Raw genomic sequence first — 20,814 nt, 5'->3', positions numbered from 1 at the left:
ATTAGGAAGAATGAAAATAGCCTTTTTGGTTGTAAATTTTAATAAATAGGAGGATTTTGATTATTATTAAAAAAGAATGCTAGTGAAGACATTGAAAAGCGTAGACTTAAGACTGTAAGCGTATTCCAGAACTCTGATTTTAATGTAATCTATTCTCAGAACTTAATCAAAGGTAGAATTTCATCAATTATGGTGTTTATGAGTTAACGTTCTTATCACTTGAAGTTTTTCAAAGTGTGCCATCAAAGCGTGGAAGGGCCCTACGTGAGGATTGGTACACTTTCTTTTCTGTTTCATAGAATTTAGTATTCAGATTTGAATAGTGTTTTATTTCATTTCATTGCTTGTGAGTTTATCAATTTAATTAGAAGTTCTTGTGATTGTTATTTTATGATTCATAGTAGTAGCTTGAAAATTCAATTGCAAAATTATTGAATAAGTCCTTGTAAAAGGTTTAATTGAACATTGAATTTCAAAATATTTCTATGAACTCTGTTTTCATGAATTTGATTTTTAGAATTCTTAATGTGTTATTTTGAAGGAGTTTTTGTGAATTATATCCTTGTAAGAGGATTGAGAACTCAGACTAGTAACACTCTGTTTTTTTAGAACAATTAATTAAATTAGATGATATAAGTGTCTAAATTGTGAAAGGAAACATATTTCAATCTCTTATAAAAGAGTGTTGTAGCTTGTCACAACAGACACTTATTTAGACCGATTAGATCCTTTTAGGTCTATAAAATTTAGACATGTGCCTCTAAGTTTACCTACCTTGGTTGACATTAAATTTAGTCTAATCTAGAACCCTGGATTGGTCTCTACATTTTGGCGCCGTTGCCGGGGAGGTGCAACTGGAGGATTTCTAAAAAATAAACAAAAACAAACAAAAGCATAGATTTAATTTTAATTCATCATTTTAGAAGTCATGTTTACTTATGTCTAGACCTGGAGATGATAAAGGTAGATTCATAAAAACCCCCCATCCAAAAAGTAATCCACCACTAGGAGCAGACCCTTTAGGAAAAATTGAACACACAACACCAGCTAGGAAAGTCACCATACAAGAATTAGAGGATAAACAAAAATCAAGGCAAAGACTCACACTCATTGAGAGACAAATTCTATTGGCATATGAATCAAAGAATAAACATCTCCTTGAATCCTCTATAAAAAGAGATAGTAAAATAACTCAACAATCTCTCCTTAAACCTACCGATTTTGAAAAATCTCAAGAAGGAGAAAAATCACTAGAACAATTTCTCTTTGAAGAAAGTGACACTGAACAAGGAATTAAATCAACAAAGGAACCTATCAAAATGGCTGAGGAAGGAGGAGGATCGGTAAGAGGACCCACTCCTGAACAACTTAGATAATATGAGAGGCAAAGACAAAGAGTGGCTGAACTAAAACAAAAACAAGATCAAGATCGAAGAGAGGAGGAAGAGTCAACCTTTAAATTTCTTATTCAAGAACCAGGAGAAAATCATGATGAAGAAATAAAAATGAAAAACATACCTCCATCTGTGTTACCAAACTTTTATGGCATGGCTTCAGAAGATCCAGATTCATTCTTGTTTGAATTTGACATAGTATGTCGAACATATGGTTACACAGATGATGCCCATAGGCTTAGACTCTTCCCAGCAACATTAAAAGAATCAGCATTAAGATGGTTCATGGGACTTGGTGAACATGCAATAACTGATTGGGATGGCATGAGAAAAATATTCCTAAAGAAATACCAACCTTATTGTAGATCAAAATATTCTAAAGATGATATCTTTAGAATGAATCAACAAGAGGATGAAAATTTAGAGGAGTATTTGGAACGATTTGTTTACAATTTACAAAAATCAAAACATAGAACCATGTCTCTTGATCTAATTCGAACAATATTTTTGAAGGGAATTCGAGAGGAATACTTAGATGATCTTAATTTGATGGGCAAAGGTGATATTTCCACTTTACCTTTCGAAGAAATTGCTGATTTATGTGAAAAGTATTCTAGGAGCAAAGCCAGAAATGGAAAAAGAGCTATATCATCCAAAGCCACAAAATCTGCTTCAGCAAGTGTCACAAGGGCTGAAATAGGAAACTTGTTAGAAGAATTCAAAATAGATCTATTAAGTACCTTAGGAAATCAAATTGACACTCTGAAAGCAAAGAAAAGACAAGAAGAGGAAGATCAATTAATGGCTGTCTTTTGTCCAAAATGCCGGAAGAAACATGCTTTGAAAGACTGCCCATTAGAAAACATTCAAGTTTGCACCTTTTGTACTAAAAATCATGATATATTTCATTGCTCTAAAATCAAGATTTTGCAGAATTGTAATTTGGAAGCTAATGCAAATATGGAGAATGTGTATTTCATGGGCACTAAGAGACCATGGCAACTGAGACCTCCACCTCCAGGTATGTTTCCAAACCAAAATTTGCAATTTCCTGCACAAGATCAGATGTATGTTCAGAATTCTTGGAATGTACCCATGCCATGGAAACACCAAAATTACCCACAAAAACAATGGAAACCATTTCAGCAATACTCTCAACAATATCAACCATATCCTCAACCATACCAACAATATTCTCAGCCATATCAACAATATCATCAGCCATATTCACAATATCCTCAAACATATCAACAATATCCTTAGTAGCAAGTTGTTCATCAACCCCAAAACACTCAACAAGCATTGCTTGCTCCTCCACCAATAAATCCACGTCAATTACAACTTTCATCTAACCAACCTCCTAAACCCACTCAGATTCCTGCTCAACCTGTACCAAATCCAAATAATAGAGTAGATAGACCAGCTTACAGTGTAGATGAGGGACCATCATATCCCACATTACCTTTACAAAATATCGAGCTGAGGTCTGGTAAGGTACTTCAAAAAGAACCTCCAATAGCTGAAAAACAAGAAGAAAACGAAGAAAATGAAAATGAAACTCCAACTCAAAGGAAACAAAATGATGACATCAAAAATAAACAAATACAACCATTGCATCCACCACCTTTTCCAGAAAGATTGGTCCAAGCAAAACTTCCCATGTCTATACCACAGTTTGATGTTTTAGATGAGCTAAAGAATGTCTATATAAAAATTCCACTATTACAAGCCATAAAAGACATTCTGATATATACTAAAGCAATCAAAGAACTATGCCTCAAGAAGCCTACCAGGAAAAGAGTTGATCCACAAACTATTCATGTTATTGGACATTTAGCTGGCCTTATGAAAAAGACCATTTCAATGGAAAAGTATGTTGATCCTGGTATTCCCAGAGTCACTACAATCATTAACAACATACATATTCCAAACACCTTAATTGACCTTGGGGCCGCAATAAATGTGATGACTCTTGAAACAATGAAAACACTGCAGCTCACAAACTTGCAGTACACACCAATTGTTCTAAAACTGGTTGATAGGTCTAAAGTGATTCTTGAAGGGATTTTGGAGGACATAATTGTTTCACTGGACTCTTGGGAGTATCCAGTGGACTTTTTAGTTCTTTAGCCAAAATCTAATTTAGGAGGAAACCCTATCATCCTTGGTAGACCATGGTTAGCAATTGTTGATGCATTCATAGGGTGTAGATCGGGTAATATGATTATTTCACGAGGAACTAAAAGAAAACAACTCACTCTCTACCCATCAGCACAATCACCAGTAGTAGCACACAATTTATGGCTTGATGATAAATACAATGATAAGGAAGAAGTTCAATCTGTTTTCAGCATCAATCAAATCTATGATTTTCAAGAACATAATAATGATGATTTGGTAGAATTGTTCCCTTCTCAACATGATATTTCTAAAGAATTAAGAAATGAACAATACCATGCTACAGATGAACTTTTGGCACAGAATTTTTAGGAAACATGCACCATTCATTCTTTGCAAACAACATTTCAGAACATTTTTCCCATTCAATCTATCACAAACACACAGAGCAAGACCATAGAGATTAGTCTAGGAAAAAATTTGAATATTAGCACTCACCTAGACTCATCTCAGGAGGAAAAATTGATTCAATTATTGAGAAAATATCAGAAAGCATTTGCTTGGGACTACACCGATATGCACGGAATTCACCCTGAAACATGCACTCACCATATTTATACGGATAGTAATATCAAACCAGTGAGGCAACCACAGAGAAGAATGAATCCCATTCTTCAGGATATTGTTAGAGATGAATTACAAAAACTATTGAAAGTCAATTTTATTTATCTTATCTCTGACAGTCAGTGGGTATCCCCATTGGTAGTAGTGCCCAAGAAAAATGGCAAGTGGAGGATTTTTGTTGATTACAGACAATATTGAAACTCTATCATAAGCCCATCAACAAGGAAGATTTTATTCAAACTGTATCTCAGCAAAGGGAGGTTGAGATATTGCAGCCTTCAGCTGTGATATCTCTACCTTAGTTAATTCATTTTCTTTAAAAAAATAAAAACATAATAAAAATATAAAAACAATAAAAGAAAAAATACAAAATTAAAAAAAAAAAATTAAAAAAATAATGGTTTAGATGTGAAAACCAGACTCTGGCACACTCTAAACCTGAATTCTTACTAGAAAACCAATCATTTGGCTGGTAAGAATTCCTTGTTCTACTTGTTTACTATTTTTCATCAATTCAATAATGACTTGAGGACAAGTCAAAGACATAGTGGGGGAGAAGAAACAGTGGTTTTTCCCTATCTCATCTCCTCATTTTTAAATCTTCAAGGAATTTGTTTCAGTAATTCAATATTTCAATAAAAGAGTTGTTTTTGTTCTAATTAGAGGGACCTGTTCAAGCAATGAGATATGCAGTGGGACCTGTTCAGAAGACTATGTCAACATTACCAATATCAGAGGTACCTGTTCAGAAGACTATGTCAACATTACCAATATCAGAGGGACTTGCTCAGAAGGCTATGTCAACATCACCAATATCAGAGGGACCTGTTAAAGACTGCATTAAAGATACATCAGGCTACTTCAACAAAGTTTTCAAAGGTTGCTTATCATCAGAATTATAATCAAGGCTACATCAACACCAAGGATAAAAGAAGCTTCACAAACATGGTTCTTCAGATTTTAAAGGGACCTGTTATATTCAATTTCATTTCAAAGGAACCTGTTTTAGAAAATGAAGATCAGTCATACCTGTACAAACAGATCAGTCATACCTGTGCAAGCCAAATCAACATTTTGTCAACCAACAAGTGTAATGTATTGTTGAAATTTTTATTTTTAACATTTAAAATTCTTAAATTATTTTAGTGTTAAAAATGATAATTATTATTGCTTGTTATCAATTTCAAAAATCCTTATACCCATAACCTTTGTAATATTCCCTAAATACTCACCTCATTATCACTCTGCCTATTTCTATATGATCATTTCCATTTCCCTATCACACCTTAGCCTATTTTTATTTTCTATTCCTACTACGCTCTTCAAACCTTTTCATAAACCGCTCTTCAAACCTTTTCATAAACTCATCATTTTTAAATCTGACCTCTGTCAATAAAGTACCAACAAGTAGTGGATACTCAATGTAAAAGTCCATTCAATGGAAAGACATTTGTTAAACCATTTGTCCTCAAATGATTTCATTCATTTCGACTGCTGGAGTTACAAAAACAATCTTCTGACCCAAATCTGCTTATGAAATGTATCCGTTATCATCACACGATTTGCATATTGTGTTATCATGATTATGCTTCTGCAAATCAGTACTGCTCCTCTGTATTCATGATTTGAATGTGCCTTCTGACTCTGCAAACAAACTTACGGCCTCTGATAGTAAGACTCTGTTCTCTGCGTTATCATCATAGCAATTGGATCTTATGACATCAAGCAAAATGAAGGTCGGTTGTTGAGTTTTTATTTTATAAAACTCTGAGTTCATAAAGTTAGTTACGGAGTTAATGTTCAGACTCTGAGTTTCTTAAAGAGGGCCGAGATAGTAGGTGCTATAAAGGGAGAAAATATAGCAGATAGGCTTATCCAGAGTTTTTTTACTTCCGCCCAGAATTTGAGGACGTTAACTAGGTCAGCTTAGGCAATTGAAGAAGTAAGCTCAGAGAATTGAGGACATTAACTAGGTCAGCTCAGTGGAATGCAAGAAAAGAGGTAACAAGTTGAAAACCCTGATTGAATTTTTGAGCATAAAAAAAGGGTTAGAACAGAGATTTTTAAAATGACCAATAGAGCAGAGCCTAAAAAATTTGATAGTTCAAAATATCATGAAGACTGTGTCAAGATTTTAGGGGAAAAACACTGGTTATCTTTTCTAGAGAAATTTAATGGAAATAATGAAGAGGTTACGAAGCAATTTGCATTTTCCTTCAATGGAGAGAAAGCTTTAATAGGAAATTTCTATTTTAGAATTTCAGAGGATACAATAGCACAAACATTGGAAATCAGTCCAGAAGGGGAAAAGTATTTCAAAACCAAGCAATTTAGAGAAAAATCATGGACTCAGTTTATGTCTAGGTCAAGGGTTTCCTCTGTCAATTGGAAAAAGGGTGTTCCTAGAAGTTGGCTAATTCACCCATGGGATGAGATGGTATACATTATTCAAAAATTTGTTACATGTGAAGGACGTTACAGTATAGTATACCTATATCACATAAAAATTCTGTTGCACTTAAAAGGTCAATGCACTATCAGTCTGCCCTATTTTCTCTTACAAAGTTTGACTAAAATGTCGAAGACCATTCAGAAACAAAAAGGTAATGAAGATAGGAGTTTGTATCATTTTGGTTTGATCAAAATTCTAATTGAATTTGAGTTGCAGAGGAGAGGAAAAACATGGAAAGAATTTTTAATTGACAATCAAATCAAAATTAGAGAAGATGAACAGGAAAAGCAAGAAAGCACAGAGTTTATGATTGATATTGATGAGGAAATCCCTGAGCTTAAGTCAAGCAATGTTCCTCAACCCAGCAGTAGTGTAAGGACAAGAAGGATGAGGCAAGAAACTGCCAAGAAAATTGAAAAAGATAAAATCTTCACTACTTATAAGAGAAGATCAAGGAGAATAAAAAGGAATCAGACACAAGATGATCAACCAGAGCTGAATGCAAATGCACCAATGGAAATTGAAAGCAGTGCTAATTCACAGCCAGAACAGGAAGCAGAAATGGAAACTGAGAGTAACAAGGGAGAAAGGAAAGAGCCAGCACCTACAAACAAGAAACAAAGAAGGTTAGAGAAACAAATTGAAGAGCTAAAAGAGAAATTGATGGAAGCAAAATGTTAGAGAAGGTCATAAAGAAGGAAAATGAAATGTTGAGAGCTTAGAGCAAGAAGATTCAGTAGAAAAATGAGAAACTGAAGAAGAAATTCAAAGAACTTAAGACTGATCAAACTGAAATATGCAAATGGGCGACAAAATGGTACACTCGGAAAAAAGTTCTCAAAGAAAAACATAAGAATATGAAACATGAGTCCCGAGTTCAAAAGAATGCCCAAGTTCAAAAGAATGTAGATGTATTGCTACAAGCAGCAGAGGCACAAGCATAAATAGAATATAAAGGGAGCACATCAGGATTACCATGAGGATATGCTAAATCATTGAGTTTGGGGGAGATGTTGGTACTATTTTATTGCTATTCTTTTCTTCTAAAAATCCATCATTTATCTACCATTTTCTTCCATAAACTCCTCATAGTCCATTGAAATTGATTAATGAAGCATTATAATTGTTATTTTACATTAAATTTAATTTATGGATTTTTATGTTAAAAATTGGAATTTTTCAACAAAATTACGGGATGTAATGACTTCCTATAATTGGTTTATGTTGTGACATGTGGCATGGCAGGAAAATCGAAACAGAAGATAAGGACGTGATCTAGGATGTACATACATGGTGGAAAATCTATTTAGCATCGAATTTGGAGCTCCTGAATACATGGTCAATGCTGGTCAAACCCAGCCTATTCAGCAGAAAAATCTGAAGTTATAATGAATGTACTTGATCTTTTGCTTAAGATTAGGGACCCTAAACTGATTTCGATTTGTTTTAGAAATCAGTTAGGATTAGGAAGAACGAAAATAGCCTTTTTGGTTGTAAATTTTAATAAATAGGAGGATTTTGATTATTATTAAAAAAGAATGCTAGTGAAGACATTGAAAAGCGTAGACTTAAGACTGTAAGCGTATTCTAGAACTCTGTTTTTAATGTAATCTATTCTCAGAACTTAATCAAAGGAAGAATTTCATCAATTATGGTGTTTATGAGTTAACGTTCTTATCACTTGAAGTTTTTCAAAGTGTGCCATCAAAGCGTGGAAGGGCCCTACATGAGGATTGGTACACTTTCTTTTCTGTTTCATAGAATTTAGTATTCAGATCTGAATAGCATTTTATTTCATTTCATTGCTTGTGAGTTTATCAATTTAATTAGAAGTTCTTGTGATTGTTATTTTATGATTCATAGTAGTAGCTTGAAAATTCAATTGCAAAATTATTGAATAAGTCCTTGTAAAAGGTTTAATTGAACATTGAATTTCAAAATATTTCTATGAACTCTGTTTTCATGAATTTGATTTTTAGAATGCTTAGTGTGTTATTTTGAAGGAGTTTTTGTGAATTATATCCTTGTAAGAGGATTGAGAACTTAGACTAGTAACACTCTGGTTTTTTAGAATAGTTAATTAAATTAGATGATATAAGTGTTTAAATTGTGAAAGGAAACATATTTCAATCTCTTGTAAAAGAGTGTTGTAGCCTGTCACAATAGACACTTATTTAGACAGATTAGATCCTTTTAGGTCTATAAAATTTAGACATGTGCCTCTAAGTTTACCTACCTTGGTTGACATTAAATTTAGTCTAATCTAGAACCCTGGATTGGTTTCTACAATTACTTCCTAGGAATCCCAGCTTCATCAAATCAGTGTCTATCTGTGAATACCATGCTCTTGGGGCTTGCTTCAAAAGTCTATACAATGGATTATTCAACCTACAAAGATGTGTCTTTCTATCCTCTACTTCAAATTCATGTGGTTGCTCAACATACATTTCTTCTTTTAATATTCCATGGAGGAATGCAATATTTACCCCATATGATGAAGGGTTCATCCTTGACTTGCAACAAGGGAAACTATTGAATGAATGGTTGTATATCGAGCCACAGGTGAAAATATATCATCATAATATTCTCCGTGTTTCTGCGAGAATCCTCGAGCCATAAACCTTGCCTTGTATTGTTCAATGCCACCATCAACTCCATGCTTGATCTTGAATAACCACTTCGGGGTTACCATGGATTTCCCCTTTGGTCTCAGCACAACATCCCTACATACATCATTCATCATAATTGATTCATATTATTCGGCCATAGAATATTTCCAAAATTATTATTTTACAACTTCTTCCAATGTGGAAGGTTTGTCTTGAATCATAGTGCTCATGGTTGCAACATATCCCTGGTACCTACATGGCTTCTTCCTTTCTCTAAACGACCTTTGAACGAGAGCTCAATTTTCATCATCCTGTAATGTGTCTCCTAGCCAAAGTGGCCTCTTCTTGGTGGGAGGATTATATGGAGGAGTATCTAAAGGATCCATGGTCTCCATGGGATCATCAACAATATCTGTCTTAGATTTGGGCATGAAGGACCATCCAAAATATCCATATCATCATTCTTCTCAGGAGGAGGAGGCAAAGGAAGGTCCCTTTCTTTTCCAAGGGCATAATATTCATCGAATGTAACATCCCTTCTAATTTCAACCTTCCCTTGATGAGGAATATATATTCTAAATGCTTTAGAGTTTTCACAATATCCAACAAATGTACCTTTTCTTCCTGTAGCTTCCAATTTGTTCCTTTTGTCCTTTGGCACATGGAAATATACGGGACATCCAAATATGCAGAGATGACCAATGTTAGGCTTGGCACCTGTAAACACTTCTTCAGGGGTCTTTTTTTCCAAAGCTTGATGAGGCACCTTGTTTTGAACATATACAATAACATGTGAAGCTTCGGCCCAAAGGAACATAGGAAAATTTTGATCATGGAGCATTACTCAGGCAGCTTCTACTATAAACTTATTCTTCCTTTTAGATAGAGCATTTTTTTCAGGAGTATACGGCACAATTTTTCCCTTCCTGATACCTTCCGACTTGCAAAATTCAATGAACTCATTTGACATGTATTTTCCACCATTATCAGACCTGTATATTTTGATATTCTTCCTTATTTGGTTTTGAACTAATGCTTTGAAATCCTTCAATTTTTCGAAGGATTCATCCTTATGCTTCAAATAGTATATCCACATCTTCCTTGAAAATTCATTAATGAATGTGATGTAGTAGAGATAACCACTAAAAGAGTGCGTGGGCATCAGACCACATATGTCAGAATTAATGAGATGGAGGATGTCATTGGTCTTTTTCTCACTAGAGGGGAATGGTCCCCTTGTCATATTTCCACTAGCACATCCTAGACATACTCCATCATGTTGAGCTCGAACCTTTGGAATCCGTGAGACCAATTTATCTAATTTCAAAAGAGAATCATGATGTACATGAGCCAACCTTTGGTGCCATAATTCACTTACATGATTAGTATTATGAACCAATGTTAGCAGTGATCTTCCAGTGACCTTGTAGAGTCCTTCATATCTCGATCCCAATGTGAATTCACATCTCATAGGTGATCCAATAGGCCAAGAAATAAATTTTAACCTAATGAAGGAAACCCTCATCCCTTTGTCTTACAAAGCTGATATTGATACCAAAGTCTTCTTCAACCCAGGCATATTCATTACATCATGTCGAAAAAAATATTCCCGGAATTCAAATGAAATTTGACAGATCCAAAACGTTTAATAGGATGAGTAGAGCTGTCTTCAATAATGATTTTGAAATTTGACTCCCTCTATACCAAATTAGAGGGAGATTCCTTATAACCAGAGAAGTGATGAGTGGCCCCACTATCATCCAAATATCTGTCCCATGAATCCATAGGAGTTGAACTAGAAAGGGCATAAATAAGAATATATTCAAATTGATTTGTAGCATTACTTTCCTACTTGGAGAATTTTGACTTATTTTGAGGATGACGATCTTCTTCATGGTCACTTGGAGCATCTTTCTTCTTCTTTCATCTCTTCCATTGTGTTCATTTCTTCGATCATCTCTTCTTATTTATTCATTGAACCTATTTTTGTTGCTTCTAGTATTGTAGTGTGGTTCATTATTCTTCTCGAGGAAAGCTCGATCATAGTTTCCTTTCTTATGACAATTGTAGCTTTCAATGTTCATGTATTCCTTTCTTCTACTTAGATTTCGAGGAGGAGACTTTCTTAATGAACCTCCTTTCCCTTTCTTCTTCTTATTATTATAAATGATGAATGCACCAGGCTCTCATTCTTCATGTTTTTGGATTCTCCCTCTTGATATCATCCTTGATTCTTCTTGTGTGAGATTTCCAAAAATTTCCTCAAATGACAGGAGGACATTGTCTTGAATATGGAAGTAATGAAGGTTTCCCAAATAGGAGGGACACCTCTTAGAGTCATGATCACCAATTCCTTGTTAGAAACAAATTATCCAACTTTTTGCAATTGATATTTAAGATGAGATATCCTCATTATTTAGGATTTCACATAATCTCCTTTGTTCATCATGGTGTCTTTGAGTTGATCATTCAAGGAGATGATTTAATTGAAATTTTTGACTTGATTAATTCCAACTATCTTATCATACATGTATTTAGACCTTCCCAAGTTTCCAATATATGAAAGTAAATTACGATTTAAACCATCAGTTGTAACTTCCTTTCCTTTTAATTCACCTCTCTTATGCTTTTCTTTTACAATAGCAGAAGAATTCTCTGAAGGCTTTGGTAATTTTCCTTGAATGTAGTCCAAAACATCATTGGTATCAGCTATGATCTCCAACCTGACTTTCCATGCAATAAAATTGGATGTCACTTAGATTCTCATCATTGTTGAAGAGGGAAATCATCTTGCCTTTGACTAGATCAACTCTTTCAACTTTCCAAAGACAATTACTTCAAAGCATGTCTCCTTTTGGGCTTGTCCTTTACCTTAGCTCTAATGCGATGTTAATTTTCCAGATTTTTTGATGTTGTATCAATTACTTTAGCCTAATTTCACACTTAATTTAGTAATATTTCCAATTACAATTAGTCTTTCCATTCATCAACAGTAATTGAAGATAGAACAATAAATGCAGTGACAAAGGAGACAATCAACACATCAATAAGAGAAATTATATTTGGTTAAAGACCAGGGAAAAAACCCACTAGAGTGTAAACCATTTGAAATTCTTCCTCTATTAGATTGCCATAAAATGTTTAGCAGAGAGTACAATGAGACCAATACAATATCATCAGCAATACAACCCAATAACATTCACAAACAAGTTTCTAGGGTCATATTATATCAGAGAAAACTTCTCTAGTATTCAGTCAGTTGTAGATAACTTCAATCAATGGTCAACTTCAGTCAAACTCCTAGTCACATGCGTGAGGGGTTGTGAGATTGACTATAGAATCTTCACTACTCCCTTGATTCCTATGTTCCATCGACTATAGTAGAAAATTCTCTATTACAAGCCTACGACTATAGGCCATAAATGCTAGATCAGTAACGAGCCTCGTATCTTGTAATCATGGACCTTTGCAAACTTCTTCTGTCGACCTTGCTTCAGACATGTGCAAAACAAACAATGAGAAGAGAAGAATATACTTGTTTGGTGATGTCCAAATGAGCTCTAGGTTGCTTGTATTTATAGGCTTCCATGGGTGTCCAACAATGTCCATTTGATTTTGAGGTCGACCTCCCCAAATGTGTATGTGTGCATACATAAATTAAAAATCCAACTTCTACTTGTCGAAAGGTTGGTCTTGAAAGGCCTTATTGGATTGGTCATGACTACAAGTTTAATCCTCCTTAACCAGTTAAGGTGTAACACGCTTCTCCCACATTTACTCAATTTAACCGGTCCACTAGGGTAAACATATGATGATAGGCTACTATGATGTGATTCAAATACCCATGTACAACTAAGGAAGTGGAACCGACAAAACCAACCCAATATGACCTTCCATGCATGCTACAAGACCTTGAGGATCCAACCAACCCTTCCAGGTGACCAACCCCTGAGGCAACTTGAAATTTCACTGATCTAGACCCCCAACCACTCCATTGAAAATCCATGCATGTGAATGGAATCTTCCACTCACTCCCACAAGAAGGGTACCCTAGCAACTATGGACTTTTTTAGCTAGTTCTAACCTAGTGACCCCAGATTCTAAGGCCAAGTTTTAAGGCCAGAACTCAAGTCATTGGCCAAAACTTCATGAAACTTTAAGGAATAATAAATAATATTGAAACAAAGGTACTAATGCAAACACTTGATCAATGAATTGATTAGAACCGTACTAACCATGATAGCAATTCTGTCAAACATGTCACAAATATGTAATCTAGATGTCATAACAACATGTCTCAGCATAGGAGTCTCATACGTATCTGAGATTCATAAAGAAGCATTCTTTCAATATCACAATAGTTGCATTATCATCTATTAGGTCATATATTCATTTTACATTCATTTGCAAATCATAACATGATGGAAACCATAAATCAATTTTTTCATAAAACATACTCATAATGAACATATAACCAACATAAATAACAAGGATATATAACAACCCTAAAAGTATGATATAAACCAACATATTTATACATAAAATACCAAGGATAAAGAGCTCTTATTAATGAATGAAAAATCCAACCAGGTTTGGGACTTCCACAAACAACCTTCCCATAGATTGGTTGAACCAAATATTTATTTCAACCAATCATTCTCGTGCCATATTCCAAGCATGAATGCGGGACTCAAAACCAAACCAAACCAAACTTCCTTAGGATTTACCGCAATACCCACCAGATCACTAGACCCTCAAAAAGCATGGACACCACCATATTTCTCCACCTACACCCTGAGGATTTTTCTTGTCTCCTAGTATCTATGATTTACTATATATCCCAATATATAACAGTCGAGGATTGCTAGGCCTAATCAAGACTTGAACCTCTAGTATTTATTGTGTATCCTGTCATTCACCAGTCAAGGATTCAGAGGCCTAAATGAGGGCATACACCTCTAGGATTTACCATATATCCCGCCATTCACCAGTCAAGGGTTCCTAGGCTCACTGAGATACACAAAATCTAGCTTTACCACAATCCCAATCTGGTCTAGGGATTCCTCAGTCATGTGTTCTTTCCTTGAGAGATCGCCTCACTCAGTTTCAAAACCATCCAAAAATCAATCTTAATCAAATAAAAGAGAACCCATCACACAATGGCTATCTGTAAATGGCAAGGAAAGGTTGAAGAACACTGTCACACCTAGAAAATCCCATGCCAATGATAGCAAGAGAACCAAGTACACACATGCATGTACCATGCATGCCAAATATAGCAAGGAAATATCACACGCAACTTGATAGCTACAAATAATCCCACTGTAGTTGCTTGATCTTTCTCTTCCTTGCTTGATATTTGCCTTCTTGGTCCTTCCTTTTCTTTCCTTGATCCAATGCTAAATTTTTCCGAGAATGCTCTAAGTGTCGAAGAGTGTGTGAGAAAGAGAGAGAATAGGGAGAGAGCTTGAAAAATGAACTGGAAAGAGGCTTACTCTCCCAAAAGGCTACCAAATGATCTTCAAAATCCTTTTTGTGAATGAGACCTTTATTTTCTTCAATTTTCCATTAGTTCCTTCATTTTCCTCCTCACATGCAACTTGTGACCTTTCACTATACTTTTCTCCTAAATTTCATTATTTTCATAAATAAAATGCGAATTAATGGTTCATGCCTTGTAGGAATTTACAGGGTAAGTTCCTCAGAAAGAACACCAAAAGGACACCGCTCACAACCAGTTCTCAAATCAATACACCAGTATTTTTGACGTGGTTAAAACCCTCAAAGAGGGAAACAGTCCACGGCCTGTCCCAACGTGGGTACTACAGGCAATTTATTAATCAAAGAATGAAAATTTACATAAGCTTCTCTCATGCACGGATTACCCGAACAATGACCCTCCATGCGCTTTAAATAGAACTCATGGACCAATCGGGTGTCAAGCCACGGATCAAGTGTCGGTAATACCGAGGAGAGAGTGAACCGTCGGATCACTACATATCGTGACCGTCGGATTGTAAGTTACAAAATGTACAACGGTAAAGAAACACACTTTACCTAACTCTATAACTAACTCTATACTAGACCAAGTTGAACTTAACTATTTCCTATGTGTCGGAATATCCTAACATCCCCCCTTAAGAACAACTTGGGATAGGATTGAAGGATTTACAAATATGACACAATAGGAGAAGGAAGGAGGCACTAGAGCCTATCCCCCCTTAGTGACAACTTCCTAAACTCCAAGCATATATCGAAGTTTAGTGAACTTCGCCTCTGTGAGAGCCTTTGTGAAGATGTCTGCAACCTGATCATCTGTTGAACAATATTGCACTTCAAGAACATGGTCATGAATGAGCTTTCTGATGAAGTGCATGTGTAGTTCAATGTGTTTGCTGCGCTGATGCTGGACTGGATCTTTTCATAGCTGAATGGCACTTTGATTATCACACCAAAGTGTGGTTGGATGCTGCTGCTCAAAGCCAAACTCTGATAGGATCTGACGAAGCCACAAGGCTTCCTTACTAGCTTCCACGGCACCATGATACTCTGCTTCTGCTGACGAAAGAGAAATGGCAGCCTGTTTCTTACAAGCCCATGTAATAGGTCCTGAACCAAGAGTGAAGACATAACCAGCAGTAGACTTCCGATCATCAGGGTCACCAGCCCAATCAGAATCAGTGAAACCAACTAATAGAGGAGCTGCTTTGGCACTGTAATGAATCCCAAACTGTACTGTACCTCTAACATAACGAAGTATTCTTTTGGCTGCTTTCCAATGACTTTCACGGGGGTTTTGCATAAAACGAGCAACAAGGCCAACAGCAAAGGAAAGATCAGGACGAGTATGGGTTAAATACAAGAGTTTTCCTACAAGTTGACGGTATAAGGTAGCATCAACTTCAGGAGAAGTACAAGAGACTGAAAGTTTGACTCCAGACTGAAAGGGAGAAGGGGCTGGCTTACAGTCTTCCATGTGAAAATGACGAAGAATATCACAAGCATACTTGGACTGGGAAAGGGAAATACCCTCCTTGGATTGCAAGACTTGAAGACCGAGAAAATAGTGTAAGTGTCCTAAGTCTGTCATTTCAAATTTCTTTTTAAGGCTGGACTTCACATGGTTGATAAGGTTGGGATCACTACCAGTAAGAATAAGATCATCAACATAAAGAACAAGGATGATAAGAGAGTTGCCCACTTTCTTGGTGTAGACAGTATTGTCAGAATAACACCGAGAAAAGCCAGATTCTAAAAGAAAGCTATCCATTTTGGCATACCAAGCCCGAGGAGCTTGCTTGAGACCATAGAGAGATTTCTTAAGTCGACATACAAGGCTGGAGTCTGTTTAGATGAAGCCAATGGGTTGTTCCATATAGATTTCTTCATGCAAGTCCCCATGCAAGAAGGCAGATTTAACATCCATCTGATGGACTTCCCATTTTAAAGAGGCAGCAAGGGAAAGAACAAGGCGGATAGAGTTCATTTTGGCAACAGGGGAGAAGGTTTCAGTGTAGTCAATGCCTTCAACCTATGAAAAACCCTTAGCAACAAGACGAGCTTTATGTTTATCAACTTTCCCATCTGGTCCATACTTGGTTCTGTAAACCCATTTACATCTAACAAGTTTGCGTCCCTTTGGTAGAGGAACAAGATCCCATGTATCATTTGTCAACAATGAATGATATTCTTCATTCATAGCTGCTTCCCAATGTGGATGGCCTGAAGCTTCTGCAAAAGTGTCAGGATCATGATTTACTGGAGCTTGAGCCAGTAAAGAAGAGGCTCTTTCAAACTGAGAACGTGTACGTCGCTGATCTGTAGGATCACCGGCAAGATCACCTGCTGCATCCCGAGTAGCACGGACCCATCTTGGAAGTTGAGGATCCTGAGAAGGTGGGGGAGGATTATCATCCTCACTTTCATCATCTGAAGAAGAAATGTTTTCAAAAGTAGAAGAGATAGGAAGAGGTGGCACACCCGCCAGACTAGGCTCGCAGGCCGATTTATTTTCATCAAATTTTACATCTCTTCTAATGATAACATTTTTGGACTTAAATGGAATAAGTCTATAACCTTTTACATCTTCAGAATATCCAACAAAAGTACATTTCTCACTCTTAGGTTCTAAAGCTTTATGCTTTTCATCTGGAATATGGGCCCATGCTTCACTTCCAAAAACACGAAAGTGACTTACATCTGGTTTAATGGAACTCCAAGCTTCTTCTGGAGTGATATTCTTTAGAACCTTAGTAGGAGTGCGATTGATTATATAATTTGCACAATTAATTGCTTCGGCCCAAAAACTAAGACTGAGTCCTTTAGATTGCAACATACAATTAGCCATTTCCTTTAAGGTGCGATTTTTCCTTTCAGCTACACCATTTTGTTGTGGAGTGTATGGAACAGTATGTTGCATTTGAATTCCATTTTCGGTGCAAAAGTTGATGAATGTGTTTTTAACATATTCTCCACCATTATGAGTTCTTAGCTTAAGAATTTGATGTCCAGATTGTTTTTCAACAAAGGCTTTGAAGGCCAAAAATGTGTTAAATACTTCGCTCTTGAGTTTTAAGAAGTATACCCAAGTGCGTCTGGAGAAATCATCAATGAAAGTTAAGAAATACTTGCAGCCAGAGAATGAAGCAACAGGAAGTGGACCACATAAATCACTGTGCACAAGCTGTAAAGGGGCTGAGGCGTGCCAAGAGGCACGTTTTTCAAAACTGTCCCGATGATGTTTTCCGAGTACACATCCGGAACAAACACCATCTCTGCAAGATACCATAGGAAGACCTGTCACCATATTTTCTTTACATAGATGCTGAAGGGAGCGATAGTTTAAGTGACCAAATCGCTCATGCCAAAGTTTGCTCACTTCATCATTATGAGCAACAAATACTGAGGGAAGATTTGATGACCCAAAGTTGTGAAACTTATACAACCTTGTGGAATCATCAGCAATACCAGTAGCTAGAATCTATTTAGGATCTCTTAGATCCTTGATTACAACATCATGAGGTGAAAATTCAACAATTTTACCTTCACCTGAATGAGTTATCTGATATACAGATAGAAGGTTGCAGGATAAGGTTGGAACACATAATACATCATTAAACTGACCATTGTCTAGATGAACAGTTCCAGTCCCTACAACATTAAGAGATCTATCATCACCAACATATATATTTTTGGTGTTACAATCATTTAAAGAAGAAAACATGGCTTGGTTTTTGGCCATGTGATAAGAGGCTCCAGAATCAATGAGCCACTCATGAGAAGGAGAAGAAGAAGATAAATTTAATGCATAACCAGACTGAGATGATTGACAACGACATGCAGAAAGTGCCATTCCGGAAGTTGAAGTTGAAGTATGCTCCACATGGATGTTATGTTTCTTCATTGCGGCTTCCAAGGCTTCCATCTTCTTAAAGCATTTAGATTCTAAGTGGCCATCTCGATTACAAAAGTTACAATGTCTATCAGTCTTCTTCCATTTGTTTTTATTGGTCTTATCATTTTGCTGAAATGATCTTTCATTTTGAGGCTGAGTTTGCTTAGGACCCTTGTTTGGTTTAGGACCATTCTTTTTAGGATATGACTTCTTAGGATTCTTTGAATTTGGTTGCTGCTGGGCGGCTAACGCTTTCTTGGAAGAGTTTCCAAGATTAAGAAGACCAAGGTGTAAGAGTTTTTCTTGTTCTCTTATTAAGGAATCACAAAAGGAGTCAAAGGAAGGGGCCTTGTAGTCTTTTCCTTGACAAATGAAAGCTTCCCTTGTAGAATGGAAAGTGGAAACAAATACAGAGTAGGCTGGTCCCAACTTAGTAAGGATGGAATAAATAAGGTTACTATCTTCTTTCTTAACCTTAACACCTTCCAAGAGATATCTAAGGGTCTTGAATTTGGACAAGAAATCTTCAATGCAAGAAAAATTATTAGGATCCAAAATAAGCAATTCATTTTCAAGTTGATGGGCTCTAATTTCATTTTTAATCCCAAAAACTTTAGTAATTTTTTCCAATGCTTCATGAGGAGTCTCAAGTTCTGCAATATGGAATCTAAGATCAGGAGAAATAGACATCCCTATCAAACCATGTGCTTGATCTTGTCTATTTTCCCATTTTGCAGCCTTGCCTTCATATTTTGGTTTCTTCTCTTGGTCTGTGGCTATTCTGTAGAGACCTTTACTTCTAAGTAAATCTTCCATGTAGGCTATCCATTGGAAGTAGTTAGTGCTGTCAAGAATGACTTGGCATGGACTTTCCATTTTTTTAAAAAAACTGAAGCTGAAGATGCTGAAAGTAAGTGTTCCAATGGATAGATCTCGAAAAATTAGGCTGTTTTAAAAAAAACGGCTCTGAAAAAGGCTTCCGGATGAAGAAGTTATGGCTTTTTGAAAAAAAATTGTTGAAGTTGCCGGCAAAGTGCGCGAATGTGCGGGAATGAAAAAATCCGCCCCCACAAAATGGAGACTTGAATCCAAGATCTCTACTCTCTTAAAATAGCTTTGAACCAATTGATCTATACAAAAAATTTGAGAGAGAGAGAGAGAGAGAGAGGGGGGGGGGGGGCCTTGGTTTGCGTGCTTGCCTTGAGAAAGCTCTTTTTCCCTACAAAACACAAAACCCAACACGAATATGCAAAGAAAAACGAACCTTGCGGCTCGAAGTTAGCTTTAGCCAAAAAACTAGATATTTTAAAAAAATGAACCTTGCAGCTCAAAGTTAGCTTTAGCCGAAAAACTAAATATTTTTCTCAATGTTTCTGATTTTCCGAGATCACACTAAGGTGCAGGGAAAAGAGCATACGCATGAGAAAAATCCTTCCTTTCTGTTTCTGATTTGCCCAGATCGCACAGAGTCGCAGGGCAAAGAGCATACGCAGAAATGAAAGGTATAGATCCGGTTAAAAAAAAGGGCTAAATAAACCGAAACCGAAATAAGCAGAGAGAAAATAACAGTAAATTGCAAAAACACTGTATACCTCCCGATCTGAAAAATGACGCAGCTAGGGCTACCGGAAACCTTTTCGCGTGAAACGAAAGGGGTTCCTCACTGGAACAGATGCTCCGAACGCAACAGAGCAGTCCTCTCGGCCCGAAAGCAATCAGAAACAGCAGATCTAGGAAACGACAGCCACATGCAGTTCTACCGGCTTCAGATTTGGATCACCAACGGACGCGGCCCTCAAATAGCTCTGATACCATGTAGGAATTTACAGGGTAAGTTCCTCAGAAAGAACACCAAAAGGACACCGCTCACAACCAGATCTCAAATCAATACACCAGTATTTTTGACGTGGTTAAAACCCTCAAAGAGGGAAACAGTCCACGGCCTGTCCCAACGTGGGTACTACAGGCAATTTATTAATCAAAGAATGAAAATTTACATAAGCTTCTCTCATGCACGGATTACCCGAACAATGACCCTCCATGCGCTTTAAATAGAACTCATGGACCAATCGGGTGTCAAGCCACGGATCAAGTGTCGGTAATACCGAGGAGAGAGTGAACCGTCGGATCACTACATATCGTGACCGTCGGATTGTAAGTTACAAAATGTACAACGGTAAAGAAACACACTTTACCTAACTCTATACTAGACCAAGTTGAACT

The sequence above is a fragment of the Pinus tabuliformis genome, chromosome 8 (assembly GCF_031772625.1).
Source record: "Pinus tabuliformis cultivar Carrire ecotype Pingquan chromosome 8, CPIR1, whole genome shotgun sequence".
In the NCBI taxonomy this organism is placed as follows: Eukaryota; Viridiplantae; Streptophyta; class Pinopsida; order Pinales; family Pinaceae; genus Pinus; species Pinus tabuliformis.
Note: the sequence above shows the minus strand (reverse complement) of the source record.